Source organism: Mustelus asterias, chromosome 19, assembly GCF_964213995.1.
Source record: "Mustelus asterias chromosome 19, sMusAst1.hap1.1, whole genome shotgun sequence".
NCBI classification, from domain to species: Eukaryota; Metazoa; Chordata; class Chondrichthyes; order Carcharhiniformes; family Triakidae; genus Mustelus; species Mustelus asterias.
Window position 1 is genome coordinate 63,743,010 of NC_135819.1, and position 23,553 is coordinate 63,766,562.

Genomic DNA, 23,553 nt, shown 5'->3' on the forward strand with positions numbered 1-23,553 from the left:
CCTTACCAAACTATGGCTTACAACATGGTGGCAGCAAATGGAACAACTCAAAACCTAACAGATACTGCAGAAGAAAATTAAAATCCTGGAAAACTTAAGGAAAGGTCAAAGAAGCATTCTGATTTGAAGAAAAGCTCAAAAAACGAAGGCACAGAAGGAAATTGTCGAAGAAAAGCTCCAAAGAAAGGCTTGGAAGCTGAAGGCAAAAATTAAATTCCTCAATGCAGCAGAACACTCCCATCAAAGCCTGTGGAAGTCCAGCTTGAATGTCCAGAGTGTGCAGGGCCAGCAGAATAGCAGGGGTGAGCTAACAATATAAAATTCCTGGACAATGCAAGTTCTGAAAGAATATTAAAGAGTACAATAGTTAGAAATTGCCGTCTGGATCGCAGTTTGCTAAACACCGACTCCCGACAGTGCCTGAACAAGTTTTTCCCAAACTTGCTCTGAACAAACAGAACAAAAATGTATTAAAAATTACTCACAACTGAGTCAGCAGCTTTAAAAACCCATCAAAAGCTGGGATACAATGCCTCTCGGAACCAAGAATATTGTGGTAAAGTGGAAATCTAACCAGTCAATCCAAGTCGCCATTGTTGAAAAATTTAAATCACTGAGATCACAAACGCTATTAATGCTGGAGCCTTCCAAAACTAGCAAGTGCTGAGAAAACCCTTTCTGCAGAAGTGTACGGCAGCGTCATTTTGGCTTTTCAGAAACCTCTTAAAATGGAACCTGCAATTTATAAACTTTAACATGGATCAGAAATCCACTTTTCCAAATCAATTTGGACTTATCCAAGGCCCAGATCAATCACAAAAACTTGGAGAAAGAGATTCCTTAGATACATGAGGTCTGGATAAAAAGATAGAAGCTGAACATGTTAACACACTGCTTTACTCGGTAGGCCTGACGGCCAACAATATAATAGGCAAGGAATCAAAACTCTGCAAAATTTGATGAATCTTTAAAATCATTTGATACTTATTTTAACATTAGTGGTAACAAAATGCTTGAAAGGACTAAATTTAATAAATGTGTTCAGCAACCAGAGGAACCTGTTAATTCTTTCATTAATGGGCTGTACAGAATGGCTGATGTCTGTGATTATGGTGACCTGAAATCTAGTCCGGCATAGAATAGTTGTAGGAATGGCGGATGATGGACTCTAAGACTTGCCTCAAACAAAGGAAGATCTAACCCTTGAGAAAGTCGTCCAAATTGTCAGGCAATCTGAAATCTGTCTGTAGCACAGATCCATAATTGAGGGGAAAAAGAAAGCTGTGGTACATTGTTCCACAGGAGCAGGCTGAGGGTAAAGGAGCTTGTTTGTGCACTAATTTATTTATTTATTTTTCAGTTAAATTTGTGAAAAGAATCGGAGGGTTTTTTTCAAAACAGGAAGTAGGCCCAGCAGCAGCCTGGGAAGGTTTTGGAGGGTTTAAAAGTGCTTACCTTGGAGGTTTCAGCCTCATTGTTCCACAGGAGCAGGCTGAGGGTAAGGGAGCTTGTTTGTGCACTAATTTATTTATTTATTTTTCAGTTAAATTTGTGAAAAGAATCGGAGGGTTTTTTTCAAAACAGGAAGTAGGCCCAGCAGCAGCCTGGGAAGGTTTTGGAGGGTTTAAAAGTGCTTACCTTGGAGGTTTCAGCCTCATTGTTCCACAGGAGCAGGCTGAGGGTAAGGGAGCTTGTTTGTGCACTAATTTATTTATTTATTTTTCAGTTAAATTTGTGAAAAAAATCGGAGGTTTTTTTTCAAAACAGGAAGTAGGCCCAGCAGCAGCCTGGGAAGGTTTTGGAGGGTTTAAAAGTAGGCCTCACCTTTGAGCGGGCAGCGTCGTTAGCGGGCAGCAGAGTGAGCAGGGGGCAGAGTGAGAGCTGAAGGGCTTTGGCTCAAAACGGGCTTCAGAGAGAACAGGCAGAGGTGAGAGTAGGTTTTTTTTTTCTTTTTCAGAAAGTTTATTCCTGTATTTCCCCAGAGTAAAAAAAAATATGCCAGGCAAGATGTTGGAATGCTCCTCTTGCAGGATGTGGGAGATCAGGGAGACCTCCGGTATCCCTGACGACAGCACCTGCAAAAGATGCATTCAGCTGCAGCTGCTAGCAAAGCGTGTTAGGGAACTGGCGAAGGAGCTTGATGACCTCCATCTAATTCAGCAGAATGAGAAGTATATAGACAGTAGCTTTAGGGAGATAGTTACACCTAAGCAGCAGAGCACAGGAAATTGGGTTACTGTAAGGAGAGGAAATGGCAGTGTGAAAGGACAGGCAGAGCAGGGTTCCCCTGTGGCCATACCCCTCCACAACAGGTATACTGAATTGGATACTGTTGTGGGAGATGCTTTACCTGGGACAAGCTGCAACAGCCGGAACTCTGATACTGAGTCTGGTTCTACAGCGCAAAAGGGTGGGATGAAGAAGAGGAGAGCAGTAGTGATAGGGGACTCAATGGTCAGAGGTACAGACCGGAGGTTCTATGGTCGGGACAGAGACTCCCACATGGTTTGTTACCTCCCAGGTGCCAAGGTCAGCGATGTCTCTGATCGCGTTCTAAAGTGGGAAGGTGATCAGCCAGATGTCATGGTACACATTGGTACAAATGACGTGGGAAGGAAGAGTGAGGAGGTCCGAAAGAGTGAGTACAAAGAGCTTGGAAGGAAGTTAAAAAGCAGGACCACAAGGGTAGTAATCTCAGGATTGCTACCTGAGCCACATGCCAGTGAGGGCAGGAGTAGGATGCTTGGGCGGATAAACACGTGGCTGAGGAACTGGTGCAGGGGGCAGGGTTTCCAATTCTTAGATCATTGGGACCTCTTCTGGGGCAGGTGGGACCTGTACAAGAGAGACGGGATACACCTAAACTACAAGGGGACCAATATACTTGCAGGGAGATTTGCTAGTGTTATTGGGGAGCGTTTAAACTAGATTTGCAGGGGGATGGGAACCAGAGTGCCAGAGCAGATAGTGGAGCAGGGTTAAAAAGACAGGTTAGTTCAAGCAAAATCACAAATGGAAGGGTAGAGTGTGGTGGAAATAATTTTTTGAGGTGTGTCTATTTCAATGCCAGGAGTATTGTGGGGAAGGCAGATGAGCTGAAGGCGTGGATAGACACGTGGAAATATGACATTATAGCCATTAGTGAAACTTGGCGACAGGAGGGGCAGCACTGGCAGCTCAATGTTCCAGGGCTCCAATGTTTCAGGCGGGATAGAGGCAGAGGGATAAAAGGTGGGGGGGTGGCATTGTTGGTCAGGGAAAATGTTACAGCGGTACTCAGGCAGGATAGATTAGGGAGCTTGTCTACAGAGGCCCTATGGGTGGAGCTGAGAAACAGGAAAGGTATGACCACATTAATGGGCTTGTATTATAGACCACCCAATAGTCAGCGAGAATTGGAGGAGCAAATCAGCGGAGAGATAGCTGACAACTGCAAGAAACACAAAGTTGTGATAGTAGGGGATTTTAATTTTCCACATATAGATTGGGACTCGCATGCTGTTAAAGGTTTAGACGGGGTAGAGTTTGTAAAATGTGTTCAGGAGAATTTTCTACATCAGTATATAGAGGTGCCAACTAGAGAGGATACGATATTGGATCTCCTATTGGGAAATGAGTTAGGGCAGGTGATGGATGTGAGTGTGAAGGAACACTTTGGATCCAGTGATCATAATGCCATTAGTTTCAACCTGATCGTGGATAAGGATAGATCTGGTCCACGGGTTGAAGTTCTGAACTGGAAAAAGGCCAAATTTGGTGAAATGAGAAGGGATCTGGGAAGTGTGGATTGGCACAGGCTGTTCTCTGGTAAGGATGTAAATGGAAAGTGGGAGGCCTACAAAGGAGAAATTTTGAGAGTGCAGAGTTTGTATGTTCCTATCAGGATTAAAGGCAAAGTAAATCGGAATAAGGAACCTTGGTTCTCGAGGGAGATTGTAACCACTGATTAAGAGGAAGAGAGAGTTTTATGAAATGTACAGGCAGCAAGGAACAGATCAGATGCTCGAGGAGTATAAAAAGTGCAAGAAGCTACTTAAGAGGGAAATCAGGAGGGCTAAAAGAAGACATGAGGTTGCTTTGGCAGACAGAGTGAAGGAAAATCCAAAGAGCTTCTATAGGTATGTTAGGAGCAAAAGGATAGTGAGGGATAAAATTGGTCCTCTTGAAGACCAGAGTGGTAGACTGTGTATGGAACCAAAAGAGATGGGGGAGATACTAAATGGTTTTTTTGCATCCATATTTACTGAGGAAACGGGCGTGGAGTCTACGGAAATAGGGCAAACTGGTAGGGAGGCAATGGAACCTTTACAGATTAAAGGGGAGGAGGTGCTCACTGTCTTGAGGCAAATCAGAGTGGATAAATCCCCAGGACCGGACAGGGTATTCCCACGGACCTTGAGGGAAGCTAGTGTTGAACTTGCAGGGGCCCTGGCAGACATATTTAAAATGTCAGTATTCACGGGGGAGGTGCCGGATGATTGGAGGGTGGCTCATGTTGTTCCGTTGTTTAAAAAAGGTTCCAAAAGAAATCCAGGAAATTATCGGCCAGTAAGTTTGACGTCGGTGGTGGGCAAGTTATTGGAAGGTGTGATAAGGGATAGGATCTACAAATATTTGGATAGACAGGGACTTATTAGGGAGAGTCAACATGGCTTTGTGCGTGGTAGGTCATGTTTGACCAATCTATTAGAGTTCTTCGAGGAGGTTACCAGGAAAGTGGATGAAGGGAAGGTGGTGGATGTTGTCTACCTGGATTTCAGCAAGGCCTTTGACAAGGTCCCTCATGGGAGGTTAGTTAGGAAGGTTCAGTCACTAGGTATACATGGGGAGGTAGTAAATTGGATAAGACACTGGCTCAATGGAAGAAGCCAGAGAGTGGTTGTGGAGGATTGCTTCTCTGAGTGGAGGCCTGTGACTAGTGGTGTGCCGCAGGGATCGGTGCTGGGTCCATTGTTGTTTGTCATCTATATCAATGATCTGGATGATAATGTGGTAAATTGGATCAGCAAGTTTGCTGATCATACAAAGATTGGAGGTGTAGTGGACAGTGAGGAAGGTTTTCAAAGCTTGCAGAGGGATTTGGACCAACTAGAAAAATGGGCTCAAAAATGGCAAATGGAATTTAACGCAGAAAAGTGTGAGATATTGCACTTTGGAAGGACAAATCAAAGAAGAACGTACAGGGTAAATGGTAGGACTCTGAAGAGTGCAGTTGAACAGAGGGATCTGGGAATACAGGTACAGAATTCCCTAAAAGTGACCTCACAGGTGGATAGGGTCGTAAAGAGTGCCTTTGGTACATTGGCCTTTATAAATCGGAGTATCGAGTATAAAAGTTGGAGTGTTATGGTAAGGTTATATAAGGCATTGGTGAGGCTGAATTTGGAGTATTGTGTACAGTTTTGGTCACCTAGTTACAGGAAGGATGTAAATAAGATTGAAAGAGTGCAGAGAAGGTTCACAAGGACGTTGCCGGGACTTGAGAAGCTGAGTTACAGAGAGAGATTGAATAGGTTGGGACTTCATTCCCTGGAGCGTAGAAGATTGAGGGGAGATTTGATAGAGGTGTATAAGATTTTGATGGGTATAGATAGAGTGAATGCAAGCAGGCTTTTTCCGCTGAGGCTAGGGGAGAAAAAAAACCAGAGGGCATGGGTTAAGGGTGAAAGGAGAAAAGTTTAAAGGGAATATTAGGGGGGGGCTTCTTCACGCAGAGAGTGGTGGGAGTGTGGAATGTGCTGCCGGATAAAGTGGTAAATGCGGGGTCACTTTTAACATTTAAGAAAAACTTGGACGGGTTCATGGATGAGAGGGGTGTGGAGGGATATGGTCCAAGTGCAGGTCAGTGGGACTAGGCATAAAATGGTTCGGCACAGACAAGAAGGGCCAAAAGGCCTGTTTCTGAGCTGTAATTTTCTATGGTTCTAAAGTAAACCCACTCTCCAACTAGTGAAACAGCACACAAACATGGACACTCCAGGCCAAGGGAGGCAATACCCAAACCAACTAGTATAGCAACTATGTCAGCATGGTGGGGCAAAGCGTCCCCACAGGCAAGATCACTGTCCGGCAATTTCAGCCCAATACTTCCAATCTAATTGAATAGGACACTTGAGAAAGCTATGCACAGCCAAAACATCAAAACGTACAGAAGAGCCTAAGAGGATTCAAGAGGTCAAGGCAACACTCCCAGGTCACATAATCATGCTACTTGGGTGAGGTCAGAGATCACATATTTTCAGTCTAGAATGCAGACATCTTAGTTAATGGCCATCTCACAAACTTTAGGTGGAATCCGGGAGCCAATATTATGGTCCTATCAGACAAAGAACAGTGGCTGAAAGACCTCTGGTTATGAACAATAGACACACCAGTTTAGGAGCCCAGAAGAATCCAATTTCCAAACATAGGCATGATTCTGGAACCACTAATATATGGCGACGAACAAATCTTTGAGCTGATGCACATCATCCATAACCAGTCTTTTTCTCTCTTAAGCAGAGATGCCTGTGTAGCCCTGAATCTCCTCAAAACAGCAGAACAGATCAAAGCAGCCACTGTCATAAATTATACAGCTGCAAGTTCCAGAGAGCTCCAACAAGAAAGATTCTCTTGAGTGGGACTTCAGCTCTGACTTGTCTTCTCTCTATGCAAAGCAGGTTTGTCCACTTTTGTTACTGGTGCCAGAAGCCGCTTATTTGTCCTGCCAGCCAAACACTCAGACAGTTACCATGATGCCTCGAGTAGATGAATCAAGGGAGGAACCAGCAATGAGAAGAGACTCAACCTCCGGCTTCAATGCCAGTTAGAAAGATGAATCCCAAGACCACAGAGCTGCAATCCCCAGCCAATATTTCAGTGAATGCTGGAACCGAATAATAGCCATCCATTGACAACTGCTCTCCACACAGCCAAACTCAAAGGTGAGCTTACTACCAAGTCACACCCTCATAACAGGAAGAGCCATCTTCATCCCAGTGAGCATCATGGTAAGCCACAAAGAGGAAGAAGAGAAAAGGACACTATGGAGACGAGCCCACAGTTTGTCCTCCCTGTAATGAGCGAGATAAACCAACCACCATCTATCGCTACAATTAGAGTGTCAAAAAAGAGCAATTAGATATTAAAGAACAGATAAAAAGGACGAAAGGATACCCAGATGCCAGAACAACCATCAATTCAACAAAATGCAGCCACAAAACGTAACAATCCTCTGAGAGTGAGAACATGATATGAAAGGGTTATAAGGCCTGCAGACTGCCTGAACCTACGAACTCAGAAACCTGACAGGGGGAGATTGGGTCAGAGTAATAGTCTATGGACATGGGGTAAACTGGGATTAAGCTTGTGAGTACATTGGATAAAGACTTGGAGGGAGGTGTAGTATAAGAGTCTGTCACATAAAGGGTTAATGTGGGATTGGGTACAGTACTGCTCATACAATGATATCAGAGAAGACATGACCCTCACTTAGGACTCTGTATAATGTTGGTCAGAGCCATGTGTTGAAGCGAGCATGCAGCTCCTAGCGCCCATTAGTTTCCAGCAGTCATTAAGTACTTACTGTTGAACTACATAAGACTATAAATATCTGAATAAACTTATTGTACTATGCTCAAAACCTTACAACAGGTGGGACTTACCAGTCTAGAACCTTTCGATATCATGGAGCATACAGAGTAGGATGAAGTTAAAAAGGGAAGCTCATGTCAGACATCAAGAGCTCAACACTGTAGTAAGCCTTAAGTAGTGTAGGAAGTGTAAAAATGAAATTAAAAAGCAAAGTAAGAATGCAAAAAAGGCATTGTCCATTAGGTGCGTGGCAGCTGAAAAAGAGCTATCCAACCTAATCCCACTTTCCTGCTTTTGGTTCACAGTCTTATAGGTTTGGGCATTTAAGTCCTGATCCAAGTATTTTTAAATGTAAAAGCAAAAAACTGCAGAAGCTGGAAATTTGAAATGAAAACAGAGAACTCTGGAAAGACTGAGCAGGTCTGGCAGCATCTGTGGACAGAGAAACAGAGTTAATGTTTCGAGTCTGTATGATTCATTTGAAGAACCATGGGCCCTTCACACCCCTGTGCCAAGCAATGCCCCCACCCACCCACAAGGCCCCTCTTAATCTCTAAGCCAAGTAATGACACTTCCATATCCATTCACCCACTGTATAGAACCAATTATCCCTATAGCAACAATAGAATGCATTAAAAAAAAAGCTTTTAAAAAGTCATTCATTCATAACATTCCACTTTGTTAAAAAAATTCCATTCACTGCAGGCCAATAAAAGTGTTAATCATCCAGACCCTTTCAGTTATGAATGGCTCAAACTGCAGGTACTTGAAACTGTAAGCAATTGCTGACTGAGAGCCCTGACATCCATTAGAATGTTGAAACAGCTGTGTCCCAAGGAAAACATTGCATAATTGACAACTCTCACTCTCTAATCTCTTTTGTAAATTTCACAACATTTATTTGCAGAAGGACGGCACAGTGGTTAGCACTGCTGCATCACAGTGTCAGGGACCCAGGTTCGATTCCTGGCTTGGGTCACTGTCTGTGCGGAGTCTGCATGTTTTCCCTGTGACTGTGTGGGTTTCCTCCGGGTGCTCCTGTTCCCTCCTACAGCTGAAAGATGTGCTGGTTACGTGCATTGGCCATGCTAAATTCTCCCTCAGAACAGGAGATGGAGTGTAGCAACTAGGGGATTTTCACAGTAACTTCATTGCAGTGATAATGTAAGGCTACTTGTGACACTAATAAATAAACTTTAAATTTTATAAAGAGCTTTCAAGTGCTTGCAGTTTCAGATCTTGATACTTTAAAGGGTCTGGATGACTGACACTTTTTTTGGTCTGAAATGAAAGTTTTTTTTCACAAAGTAGCAAGTTATGAATGACTGCTTTTCCAAAACCTTACTTACACATCCTATTGTCATTATAGAGTTCATTGGTTCTATATAGTGGGTGAATGGGCTTGGAAGTGCCATAGCTTGGCATGGAGGGCATTAGGGACCAAAGGGAATAATTGGAGGGGTAAGGTAAAATAAAGTTTATTTCTTAGTCATAAGTAGGCTTACATTCACACTGCAATTAAGTTACTATGAAAATCCCCTCGTTGCCACATCTGCCACCTGTTCGGGTACACTGAGGGAGAACGAATCTTTTAAACGGTTCCCTCAGACATACTATGGTTCACCATAGTATTGGTTCACGATACACTGTGAAAAGCTAGTCTGACTCCATGACAGTTGCAGAGTACAAGGGCATCTCTATTACCATCATGGAGCCAGCCAGGTCAGGCGTACAGGGTGTGGGCTCATGGCCCAAACCAGTTCACACCCTTAAACCGCACTGTTGAAATTGGAAATCCCAGTCGGGAATGGGTCAGGAATTCTGAAATTGGGTCCCAGCTGCCATTTTCACCCATTCATGGAGTCTTCCCAACTTCATGAAAATCTTGCCCAAAAAGAGTGGTAATGAATATAGCCAAGTAAGGTGTGAATGGCTACATAAAATAATCTGAATACAATATTAAGGGCTAAAGAATGAAACAAGACAAGATGAACAGAAGAAAAAAATACTTGGAACAAGGTGGCGGCAGAAGTTATGATCGAAAGTTGTTGAACTTAATTTTTTGAGTCCAGAAGGCTATAGAGTGTCAAGTGAAAAGACCAGGATTTTCCAGCTGCGCTCGCCCCAAAACCAGAAAATCCCACCTGAGGTCAACGGACCTTTCCATGGTCTGCCCCTTGCCCTCTACGATTCCCGTGGCGGGCGGAACCGGAAAATTCGCACCAAAGTGCTGTTCATCGTGCTAGTGCTAAACCTTACTAGAATACTAGGAGGCCATGGACAGAAAGGTCAGCATGAAAGTAAAGTGCATTTGGTCTCCCCAATGTAAAGGAGACATACAAATGTACAAATTCAGAGCAGGGGTAGGCCATTCTGCCCCTCAGGCCTGCTCTGATATTCAATAAGATCATGACTGATCTGATTGTAACCTCAACCCCACATTCCTGCCTAACCCCAACCTTTCACCCCTTGTTAATCAAGAATCCATCCACCTCTGCCTTCAAAATATTCAAAGAGTCTGCTTCCACTGCCCTTTGAGGAAGAGAGTTCCAGAAGCTCACATCCCTCTGCGAGAAAAATAATTCTCCTCATCTCCATCTTAAATGATCAACCCCTTATTTCTAAACACTTACCCCTAGTTCTAGATCCTCCGACAAGAGGAGCATCCTTTCTACATTCACCCTGTCAATACCCCTCAGGATCTTAATGGTTTCAATCAAGTTGCCTCTTACTTTTCTAAACTCTGGTGAATACAACCCCAACCTCCAACTTTTCCTCATAAGACAACCTGTCCATTTCTGTTATTAGTTTAGCAAGGCCTGTATGTTGCTGCCAGACCATAATGAGATCTGTATGTTGGTACAAGATCACAGTGAGGCCTGTATTTTGGTGCCAGACCATAATGAGGTCTGCATGTTGTTGCAAGACCGCAGTGAGGCCTGTATGTCATTGCAAACTGCAGTGAGGCCTGTATGTTGCTGTAAGACCACAGCGAGACATGTATGATGTTGAAATGTGATAGTGAGGCCAGTATATTGCAGCAAGATTATAGTAAGATTTGTATATTGATGCAGATGGAGTGTTCTATGATTCTAAGCTGATCCCTGTATGCTGATTTGATTTTTATTATTACTGGTATACAGTGAAAAGTATTTCTTGTGCGTCATACAGACAAAGCATACCATTCATAGAGTACATAGGGGAGAAGGAAAGAAGAGGCTGCAGAATGTACTGTTACAGTCGTAGCTAGGGTATAGAGAAAGATTAGCTTAATATAAGTTGGGTCCATTGAAAATCTGATGGCAGCAGGGAAGAAACTGTTGTTGAGTCAGTTGGTAGTGACCTAAGACTTTTGTGTGTCTCTGAACTTCTAATGCATTTACATAATTGGAAACCATGGTTGAACAGGGATATCCACTGCTTGCTGAAATCCAGGTCTGAGGCGTTCAAGTCAGGTGATACTGACTTATACAAGAAAGCCAGATACAATCTAAGGAGATCCATCAAAGATGCCAAAAGACAATACCGGACCAAGCTAGAGTCCCAGGCCAGACACACCGACCCCCGCTGACTATGGCAAGATCTGCAAGACATAACCGGCTACAAGATGAAGGCATGTAAAATTGCCGGCTCCAACCCTGATGAGCTCGCTGCATTCTATGCCCGTTTTGAGTAAGAGGTCAGCAAGAGCATGCCCTCCACCCTGGAAGCCCTGGATGAACCTGTATCTGGAGTCACCATTGCAGATGTCAGAGCTGTTTTCTTGAAGGTCAACCCACGGAAAGCAACTGGCCCGGATGGGGTACCCGGACATGCACTCAGTTTTAACAGACATCTTCAACCTCTCTTTACAACAATCTGAGGTCCTTTTCTGCTTCAAGAAGATGACCATCATCCCGGTACCCAAGAAAAAACAATCAGCGTGCCTTAATGACTATCAGCCGGTGGCTCTGACATCCATCATTATGAAGTGCTTCAAAAGGTTAGCACGAATTAATTCCAGCCTCCCAGACTACCTGGATCCACTACAGTTTGCCTATTGCCGCAACAGATCCACAGCAGACACCATTTCCCTGGCCTTGCACTGAACCCTGGAACACCTAGATAACAAAGACACCTATGTCAGACTCCTATTTATTGACTACAGCTCAACCTTCAATACTATTATTCCCACAAACTTGGGCCTCGGCCTTGGCACCTCCCTCTGTGACTGGATCCTGAACTTCCTAACTCACAGACCACAATCAGTAAGGATAGGCAACAACACCACCTCCATGATCATCCTCAACACCGGTGCCCCACAAGACTGTGTTCACAGCCCCCTACTATGTTCCTTATGACTATGACTGTGTGGCCAAATTCCCCTCCAATTCGATTTTCAAGTTTGCTGACAACACCACCGTAGTGGGTCGGATCTCAAACAATGACGAGACAGAGTACAGGAATGAGATAGAGAATCTGGTGAACTGGTGCGGCAACAATAATCTCTCCCTCAGTGTCAACAAAATGAAGGAGATTGTCATCGACTTCAGGAAGCATAAAGGAGAACATGCCCCTGTCTGTATCAATGGGGACGAAGTAGAAAGGGTCGAGAGCTTCAAGTTTTTATGTGTCCAGATCACCAACAACCTGTCCTGGTACCCCCATGCTGACATGATGGTTAGAAAAGCCTACCAACGCCTCTACTTTCTCAGAAGACTAAGGAAATTTGGCATTTCAGCTACAACTCTCACCTAAGTTTACAGATGCACCATAGAAAGCATTCTTTCTGGTTGCATCACAGCTCCTGCTCTGCCCAAGACCACAAGGAACTACAAAAGGTCGTGAATGTAGCCCAATCCATCATGCAAACCAGCCTCCCAACCATTGACTCTGTCTACACTTCCCGCTGCCTCAGCAAAGCAGCCAGCATAATTAAGGACCCCATGCACCCCGGACATTCTTTCTTTCACCTTCTTTCTTCGGGGAAAAGATACAAAAGTCTGAGGTCATGTACCAACCGACTCAGGAACAGCTTCTTCCCTGCTGCCGTCAGACTTTTGAATGGACTTACCTTGCATTCTCTACACCCTAGCTATGACTGTAACACTACATTCTGCACTCTCTCGTTTCTTCTCTATGAACAGTATGTTTTGCCTATATAGCACGCAAGAAACAATACTTTTCACTGTATGTTAATACATGTGACGATAATAAATCAAATCCAATAAATAAGGAAACCGACACTCCAGATATGGTCTCATTAGTGCCCTGTCAACAGAAGCTCAGCCTCCCTATTTTTGTAATCAATTCCCATCACAATAAATGGTAATATTCTATGAGCTTTACTAATTACTTGCCAGACATGTATACCAGCTTTTTGTGATCATGCACTGTGATAACCAGATCCCTCTGCACTTCAGAGCTCTACTATCTTTCACCATTTAGATAATAAGCTTCTTTTTCTTTCATCCTGCCAAAATGGACAATTTCACATTTGCCCACATTATACTCCATTTGGCAGATTTTTGTCCACTCACTTAACCTATCTATGCTCCTTTGTAGCCCCTTATGTCCGCTTCGCAATTTACTTTCCTACCCCTCTTTGTGTCATCAGCAGATTTAGCAACCATAGCTCCAGTCCCTTCTTTTAAGTCATTTATATGAATTGTAAAAAGTTGAGGCCGCAGCACTGACCCCTGTGACACACCACTCATCACATCCTGCCAACCAGAAAAAGACACATTTATGGCAACCCTCTGTTTCCTGTTAGCTCGCCAATCTTCTGTCCAGTCCATCACACAAACCAGCCTCTCATCCACTGACTCTGTCTACACATCCCGCTGCCTCAGAAAAGCAGCCAGCATAATCAAGGACCCCACGCACCCCGGATATACTCTCTTCCACCTTCTTCCATCGGAAAAAAGACACAAAAGTCTGAGGTCACTTACCAACTCACTCAAGAAAAGTTTCTTCCCTGCTGCCACCAGACTTTTGAATGGACCCAACTTATATTGAGCTAATCTTTCTCTATACCCTAGCTATGACTGTAAAGTACATTCTGCAGCCTCTCCTTTCCTTCTCCCCTATGTACTCTATGAATGGTATGCTTTGTCTGTATGGCGTGCAAGAAATACATTTCACTGTATACCAATACATGTGACAATAATAATAAAAATCAAATCAACATACGGGGATCAGCTTAGAATCATAGAACAGTCCATCTGCAACAACATACAAATCTTACTATGACCTTGCTACAATATACTGGCTTCACTATCACATTTTAGCATCATACATGTCTCGCTGTGGCCTTACAGCAACATACAGGCCTCACTGCAGTTTGCAATGACATACAAGCCTCACTGCGGTCTTGCAACAACATACAGGCCTCACTGTGGTCTTGCAGCAACATACAGATCTCATTGCAAGAACAAACGGGCCTCACTATGGTTTTGCAGCAACATAGAGGCCTCATTACAGTCTTGCGGCAATATACCTTATTACTGCAATCTTGCAGAAAGGCTTTTTGATTTTCATCACCAGAGAAAATTCTTTCTCTGAATCTATCCTTTCAAATGCTTTTTATCAATTAATATATCTGATTGAATCAACTCTGGACTTTTTAAACTCAACAGAATACAAACCAAATGTATGCAACCTCTCTTCATAATTTCATCCTTTAAGCCTTTGTATTATTTGATGAAATTGTGCTGTATCATTCAAAGCCTTCAAAGCCTTCAAATACCTTGGAAGCCAAATGGGCTGCACAGCCGAACCATTAGCTTCTCAAGGGCAATTAGGTCTCATAACAAATGACTAAAATAAATAAATGTACAAATAAGTCAAATCACATCATATGCTTCCTAAGGTATAGTGCCCAGAACTAAATACAGTATTCCAGTTAAAGGCTGTATACATCTGAAACATCACTTCTTCACACTTGTATTTCATACTGCATTGAGATTCTATGAATCTTTTTGATTTTTTTTAACCTGCATATATACTTTTATGGAACACCTAAATCCCCTTGTTCCTCCACAGCTTTTAGTCTCTAACTATTAAGAAAATATTCTGATTTGTCTTTCTCAGATCCAAGATCAATGACGTCACACCGAACTTCATTGAACATCGTTTTGTTCACTCACTTAATGGCCTTGATTTTACAGGGCACAATGGTCCCAGCAACCCCCTCCCCACCCACCCAGCTAAAATGTCAAGGGATGCCTAGCCATCAGAAGCGGTCCATAGCCACGTAACAGCCAATTGGCTGGTAAAGAACGGGAACAGGGCTACCATCTCTCAGGGTCAGAAAGTCCTGCCTCAGTGAACCAATCAGAGATCAGCTGCTCTCCAGTACTAGCAACACCACTGGGGGTGGTGGCTATTATAACATGTTGGCCATAGTTCGATCGGTCTTATTAAGGTATTTGTAGTCTTAGGTAGTTCCACAGTAAATATTTATTAAGTACTAGAAACTATAAAGCAAGCTGGATACAAAATTGGCTCATGGCAAGAAACAAAGGGTCTGATGGATGTTTTTGAGACTGGAAGGCTGTTTCCAGTGGGGTTCTAAAGGGCATAGTTCTAAGTCCCCTGCTTTTTGTGATATATATTAATAATTTGGATATAAATGTAGGGGGAATGATCAAGAGGTTTGCAGACAACACAAAAATTAGCCGCACGGTGGATAATGAGGAGGATTATTGTAGACTGCAGGAAGATCTCAATGGACTGGTCAGCTGGGCAGAAAAATATCAAATGGATTTCAACCCAGAGAAGTGTGAGGTGATGCATTTGGGGAGGTCAAACAAGGCAAAAGATTACACAATAAATGGGAGGATTCTGAGAAAATAAGGGACCTAGGAATGAATGTCCACAGATCTCGGAGATAGCAGGACAGGTTGATAAGGTGGTCAAGAAGGCTATGGAATCCTTTAATCTATTAGCTGAGGCATTGAATATAAGAGCAGGGAGATTATGCTGGAATTACATAATATATTAGTTATGCCACTTGGGAACTGTCTGGGTAAGAGGCTCTTTCGGAGAGTAGGTGCAGACTCGATGGACCGAATTGCCTCCTTCTGCTATAGGGATTCTGTGGGTCTGTTTGCTTTAGCGGAGAGGTCAGTGACTAGGGCACATGGATTTCAAGTGATTGCTAGAAAGATTAGAGGGGAGATGAGGAAAATAAATTTCACCTAGAGGGTTATGGGCATCTGGCGCTCATTGTCAGAAAGGTTGGTAGAGGCAGAAACCCACAACTCATTTAAAGGGTGTCTGAATATGCACCTCAAATGCCTTAACCTGCAGGATTACAGACCAAATACTGGAAAGTGGGATTAGGTTGGTGCCTCATTTTTCAGTTTGTGCAGACACGTTGGGCCAAGTGGGCTCTTTCTTGGCCAAAAACTTTCTATTATTCGATATACATAGGTACAGTAAGAGTCCAAACTAGGAGCTGTCTTCATGCTTGTTTCTACACACCGTTAAAAACCCATCTCATTCACTGATGCTCTTTAGGGAGTGTAATCTGCCATCCTTACCTGGTCTGGCCTACATGTGACTCCAGACCCACAGCAATGTGGTTGACTCTTAAAATGCCCTTTGAATTTGCCCTTTGAAATGGCCACACGAGTCAGGTAATTTAAGATGGGCAAAAAATGCTGGCCAACTCAGCGATGCCCACATCCCATGCATGAATCGCATGAATAAAAAAAACATTACTCTGAGTGCTGGGTCATGCGTTTTCTTACATCACTACGTAGGTGGTATTGTACTTAATCCCAAATTAACTCTTCAAGTGCCAGACCCTTATACGACAGTGGCCACTACCAGCACTGCACATGGGGCTTGAGGAGGTGTTTGACACTGCATTGGGACTGGGTAAGTGTTGGAGGCTTTGCTCGGATCATGCTGACAATCCCGGAGTGGGGTTTGAGTGGACATGAGGAGGAAGGGAGCCTGAAGGGGTGGGATGAGTAACATATTTGGAGGGGCTTTCTGATGGTCTGATGGAGCAATTATGGAGGGACCCACATCCCACCCCCCCCCCCCCCCCCCCCCAGCAATGTAGAATGTGGCAAACCCAGCCTCCTTGCTAACACAGTCATACTGACAGAATCATACCTTCGAGATAATATCCCAGACACCACCATCATCTTTCCCGGATAAGGTGGCACAATGATGTTTAGTTGGTCGGGAGCTGCCCTGCAAGTGCTTTAACATTGACTCTGAACCCGTAGCACCAAAAAACCACCTGGTGATATCACGTACCGTCCCCCTTCAGTTGATAAATCAGTACTCCTCCATGTTGAGAGGAGCAAGGGCAAGGTGGCAAGAGAATGTATTCTGGGTGGGGGACTTCAATGTCCATCACGAAGCATGGCTCAGTAGCACCAAAACAGATGGGCGGCACGGTGGCACAGTGGTTAGCACTGCTGCCTTACAGTGCCAGAGTCCCAGGTTCAATTCCGGCCACGAGTCACTGTCTGTGTGGAGTTTGCACGTTCTCCCCGTGTCTGCGTGGGTTTCCTCCGGGTGCTCCAGTTTCTTCCCACAGTCCAAAGATGTGCGGGTTAGGTTGATTGGCCATGTTAAATTGATTCTAGTATCGGGGGGAATTAGCAGGGTAATGCGTGGGATTATGGGAATAGGGCATTGGTGGGATTGTGGTTGGTATAGACTCGATGGGCCGAATGACGGCCTTCTGTACTGTAGGGATTCAATGATGATTCTATGATATAGACCAAGCTGGCCGGGTCCTAAAGGACATAGTTGCTAAACTGAGTCTGCAAAACCAAAAAAGGGATAAGAACAATTGACCTCATCCACACCAACCTGCAAATGTATCTGTCCATGACAGCATTGCTAAGAGAGACCACCACAGTCATTGTGGAGACAAAGTCTCCAAAGATACCCTCCATTGTTTGTGGCACTATCGCCATGTTAAATGGGATAGAACAAAGAACAGTACAGGAATAGGCCCTTCAGCCCACCAAGCCTGCGCCGATCACATTGTCCTACCTACTCCAACCAACTGTATCCCTCAATACTTCGCCTGTTCATGTGCCTATCCAAATGAGTCTTAAATGACGCTAACTATCTGCCTCAACCACCTCACTTGGCAGTGCATTCCAGGCTCCCACCACCCTCTGTGTAAAAACTCCCTCCCCCACACATTTCTACTGAACCTTTCCCCCCTTACCTTGAACTTGTACCCCACTGTGATTGTCATTTCTGCCTTGAGAAAATGCTTCCAACTGTTCGCCTTATCTATGCCCCTCATAATTTTATAAACTTCTATCAGGTCGCCCCTCGCTCTCAGTCTTTCCAGGGAGAACAATCCCAGTTTATTCAATCTCTCCTCATAGCTAGTACCCTCCATACCAGGCAACATCCTGGTGAACCTTTTTCGTACTCCCTCCAAAGCCACCACGTCCTTCTGGTAGCGTGGTGACCAGAGTTGGACACAATATTCCAAATGTGGCCTAACCAACGTTTTATATAACTAACATAATTTGCCAACTTTTATACTCGATGCCCTGGCTGATGAAGGCATGCATGCCATATGCTTTCTTCACCACCTTTTCCACCTGTGCTGCCACTTTTAAGGATCTGTGGACCTGTATCCCAGATCTCTCTGTGTGTCTATGCTCCTGATGGTTCTGCCATTTATTTTATAGCTCTCACCTGAATTGCATCTACCGAAATGCATCACCTCACATTTGTCCAGATTAAGTTCCATCTGCCATTTCTCCGCCCAATTTTTCAGCCTGTCTATATCCTCCGGTATTTTCTGACAATCTTCAAAACTATCTGCAACTCCAGCAATCTTAGTATCTTCCACAAACTTGTTAATCAGACCAGTTATGTTTTCTTCCAAGTCATTTATATATATATTACAAACAACAGAGGTCCCAGCATTGATCCCTGTGGAACACCACTAGTTTCAGATTTACATTCAGAAAAATACCCTTCCACCGTTACCCTCTGTCTTCTATGGCAAGCGGTAAGCGTTCTCCAAGGCGGCCTTCATGACACGCGACAGCGCAGAGTCGCTGAGCAGAAACTGATAGCCAAGTTCCGCACACATGAGGACGGCCTAAACCGGGATGTTGGATTTATGTCACATTATCAGTAACCCCCACAGCTTGCCTCCTGGACTTGTGGGCTGTCCTGTCTGGAGACAATACACATCTCTTTAACCTGTGCTTAATGCTCCCTCCACCCACATTGTCTGTATCTTTAAGATCTGGTTGGTTGTAGGGATTCGCATTCTAATCAGTATTCTGTAACTTGATTTTGTGTCTCTGTGCCCTGTTTGAGAGCACATTTCCACTCCATCTGACGAAGGAGCAGTGCTCCGAAAGCGAATGGTATTTGCTACCAAATAAACCTGTTGGACTTTAACCTGGTGTTGTTAAAACTCTTTCTATGGCCAAGCCAGTTCTGAATCCATCGAGCTAGTTCACCCTTGATCCCGTGTGATTTAAACTTTTTTACCAACCTACCTTGAGGGACCTTGTCAAATGCTTTACTAAAGTCCATGTGGACAATATCCACAGCCCTTCCCTCATCAATCATTTTTGTCATTTCCTCAAAAACCTCAATCAAATTAGTGAGACATGACCTCCTCCGTACAAAACCATGCTGTCTGTCACGAATAAGACCATTCAGTTCCAAATGCGTATAGATCCTATCCCTAAGAATATTCTTCAACAATTTCACTATCACTGATGTCAAGCTCACTGACCTATGATTACCCGGGTTATCCTTGTTACCCTTCTTAGATAACGGGACAACATTGGCTAGCCTCCAATCTTCTGGGACGTCAACTGTGGCCAATGAGGAAACAAAGATTTCTGTTTGAGGCCCAGCAATTTCCTCGCTTGTGTCCCTTATTAATCTGGAATAGATGCCATCTGGCCCTGGGGATTTATCTACTTTAATGTTTTTTAATACACCTAACACTTCCTCCCTCGTAATGGTGACTTGCTTTAGTCTAGATGGTTTAGATACCCCTCCGAGACACCACCAATCAACATGTCCCTCTTCTTTGTGAATACCGATGCAAAGTACTCATTAATGATCTCATGCACTTCCTTTGGTTCCACACATAATTTCCCTCCTTTGTCCTTAAGAGAACCAACTCTTTCTCTAGCTACCCTTTTGTTCCTAACATATGTATAAAATGCCTGCGGATTCTTCTTAATCCTGCCTGCCAAGGACATTTCGTGACCCCTTTTCCCCTCCTAATTTCCTGTTTGAGTTCTTTTGTACTTTCCCTATATTCTTCAAGTGCTTCATCTGTTTTTGGTTGCCTAGATGTTATATATGCATCCTTTTCCTTTTTGATTAGACTCACAATTTCCCTGATCATCCACGCTTCCCGAATCCTACCTTTCTTGTCCTTCCTTTTAACAGGCACATGCCTGTCCTGCACTCTGATCAACTGCTTCTTAAAAGACTCCCACATGTCAGATGGAGATTTATCCTCAAACAGCCTCTCCCAAACAACAGCCTCCAAATCCTGCTTAATCTGGCTCTAGTTAACATTTCTCCAGTTTAGCATCCTAACCCTAGGACAACACTTGTCCTTTTCCATGAATATCCGAAAACTTGCGGATAGATTTCGAACATCTAGCAAGTCAAGACTGGGGCCCATCAGCAACAGCAGAATTGTACTCAACTACAGTCTGCAACCTAATGGCTTGGCATATCCTCCACTCAACATTAACACTAAGCTTGGGGCTCAATCCTCATACAATGAAGAGTGCAGAAGGGCATACCAGGAACAGCAAGAAAAGAAAAGCATATCCACAATCAATGGATCAGATCTAAGTTCTGCCACACCCAGTTGTGAATGATGGTGGCCAATTAAACAACTCACTGGAGGGGGAAGCTCTACAAATACCCCCATCCTCAGTGATGGAGGAACCCAGCACATCAGTACATAAAATAGGACTGAAGCATTTGCAACAATCTTCAGCAAGAAATGCCAAGTGCCATCTTAGCATCCTCCCGAGGTCTCTAACATCACAGATGTCAGTTTTCAGCCAATTTGATTCATTCCACATGATAACAAGAAATGGCTGAAGGCACAGGATATTGCAAAGGCTATGGATCCTGACAATATTCTAGCAATGGTACAGAAGAGATGTGCTGCAGAACTTGCCATGCCCCTAGCAAAGCTGTTCCAGCAACGCTACAGCACTGGCATTTACATGGCATTGTGGAAAATTGCCCAGTTATGTCCTGTGCATATGAAACAGGACAAATCCAACCCAGTCACTTACTGCCTCATCAGTCTACTCTCGATCATCAATAAAGTGATGGAAGGGATCATAGGCAACACTATCAAGCGACATTTACTCAGCAATAACCTGCTCACTGACGCTCAGTTTGGGTTTCACCAGGATAACTCAGCTCCTGACCTCATTACTGCCTTGGTTCAAACATGGACAAAAGAGCTGAACTCCAGCAGTGCAGTGAAAATGACTGCCCTTGACATCAAGGTAGCATTTGACCGAGTGTGGCATCAAGGAACTCTAGCAAAATTGAAGTCAGTGGGAATGGGGGGAGCTCTCTGCTGGTTGGAGTCTGAAGATGGTGCAGTGGGGTTAGAGGTCAATCATCTCAGCTCCAGGACATCCCTGTAGGAATTCCACAGGGCACTATCGTAGGCCCAACCATCTTCATCAATGACCTTCCATCATAAGAGGTGGGCATGTTCGCTGATGACTACACAATGTTCACTACCATTTTCAACTCTTCAGATACAGAAACAGTCCATGTCCAAATGCTGCAAGACCTGGACAATATCCAGGCTTGCACTGACAAGTGGCAAGTAACATTCACACTTCACAAATGCCAGGCAATAACCCTCCCCAACAAGAAAGAATCGAACCATCGTTCCTGGTCATGCAATGGGATTACCATCGCTGAATCCCTCACTATTAAGGTCATGGGGGTTACCAACGACCAGAAACTGAATTAGACCAGCCATATAAATACAGTGGGTGAAATATCAGTCAGACGAGTTATTCATCTCCTGACTCCCCAGAGCCTGCCCACCAACCACAAGGCACAAGTCAGGAGTGTAATGGAATACTTTCCACTTGTGGATGAGTGCAGTTCCAACAACACTCAAGAAGCTCGACATCATCCAGGGCAAAGCAGCATGCTTGATTGCTACCCCTTCCACAAACAATCAATTCCTCCACCATCAACGAAGAGTGGCAGTAGTGTGTACCATCTACAGTGTGCACTGCAGGAACTTAGCAAGTTCCTTAGGCAGCACCTTCAAAACCTACGACTACTACCATCTAGAAAGACAAGGATCGCAGGTCCCTGGGAATCACCACCTGGAAGTTCCCCTCCAAGTCACTCACCATCCTGACTTGGAAATATATTGCCATTCCTTCATAGTCACTGAGTCAAAATCCTGGAATTTGCTCCCTAACCGCATTGTGGATGTACTTAGAACCCGGGGACTGCAGAGGCAGCGTATCACCACTTTCTCAAGGGCAACTAGGGATAGGCAATTTTTGCTGGTCTCGACAGTGACATCCATATTCTATAGATGAATTAAGTTTTTAAGTTTATTTGTTAGTGTCACAAGTGGGCCTACATTAAAACTGCAATGAAGTTATTGTGAAAATCCACTGGTCGCCACACTCCAGTGCCTGTTTGGGTACACTGAGGGAGAATTTAGCAAGGCCAATGCACCTAACTAGCACGTCTTTCGAACTGTGGGAGGAAACCCACGCAGACACGGGGAGAACATACAGACTCCACATAGACAGTCACCCAAGCCGGGTCCCTGGTGCTGTGAGGCAGCAATGCTAACCACTGTGCCACCATGCCATCTGAAATAAATTGTCTGAAGTCTGCTGCTGTGGAAAAAGTGCAATGTTCCCTTTGTAGTGTTTAACACAGCTTTTAAAAATTCACTTCCTCCATCACCATTGCATGGTGATTTAGCAACTTGCCAAAGGTTTTTCAATAGTACCCCCCAAACCTATGCTCTTTACCACCTAGTACAGTATTATACAATACCCTTGACGCTAGTCACATGTAGTGAACTGATAACACACATGCAGTGGATTGATTTTTATTTTGAATTGTGAATCTTTAATTGCGTTCAAGTTGCAGCATTGGGTATGAGTATGGGTGTCATTCATTAGACCATTATTTATCATCCACGCCTAATTGAGTGAGGAAGAATCAACCCTGTCACTGTTGCACAAGAATCACATATCGGTCAGACTGTGACAATGTTCATCAGAATATAGTTTAATTATTGGAATTTCGAGTGACCTCGAAGCTGAAGGGCCACTTGCTCAATGAAACAGGAAAAATAGTCTACACTTGTTATCCTCTCTATATCTGTTCTCTCTGGGTGCCTCTGGCCATACATTTAGATCAGCTGAACCACTTTATGAAGTACTGTGAAAGCAGCGCTGCTGTTCAGGAGTACAGCGGTCTGTTTGCTGTCAAACATTTTCTTGGGGAATCTAGTGATGAAGGGAATGCAAACCGAACTCAAGGTGTTTGGCTGGAAGGAGGCAGTTTTCACCAAACAGTGAGACACATGAGAGATGGCCGGTGCTGCATGGCTGTCGATGAGTGTTGATATACGCAGTTTTGTCAAGCTCAAGTCGTGCCCCTCGTCCTTTTGGCTAAGATCAAGTGTAGTATGCGGTTGCTGCACTTGGTTGAGGTCATTAGGTTACATTTAAGCTTCATTTTCATATGAAGCAATTTTTAAAAGCGGCATCTTGGCCTTTTGGCTATGATGCAAATGAGATCAAGCCTTGGAGGGGGAAGACCTGCGCCTACTCCAATCAGCTTGGCTCATGTAGATCAGGCCCAAGACAGGGGTTGCAGACCCTGTCTTGTCAGCTTGGATCGGGAATGTCTCAACTTAGAAATCTTAGAAACCCTACAGCACAGAAAGAGGCCATTCGGCCCATCGAGTCTGCACCGACCACAATCCCA

The 23,553-nt window shown here is 44.1% G+C and overlaps 1 protein-coding gene across 1 annotated transcript in view; it reads left to right on the forward strand.

The window, feature by feature from the left end:
• shank3a (SH3 and multiple ankyrin repeat domains 3a) overlaps positions 1 to 23,553 on the forward strand; it is an 832,189-nt gene that overhangs the window by 627,869 nt on the left and 180,767 nt on the right. The window lies entirely within an intron of this gene.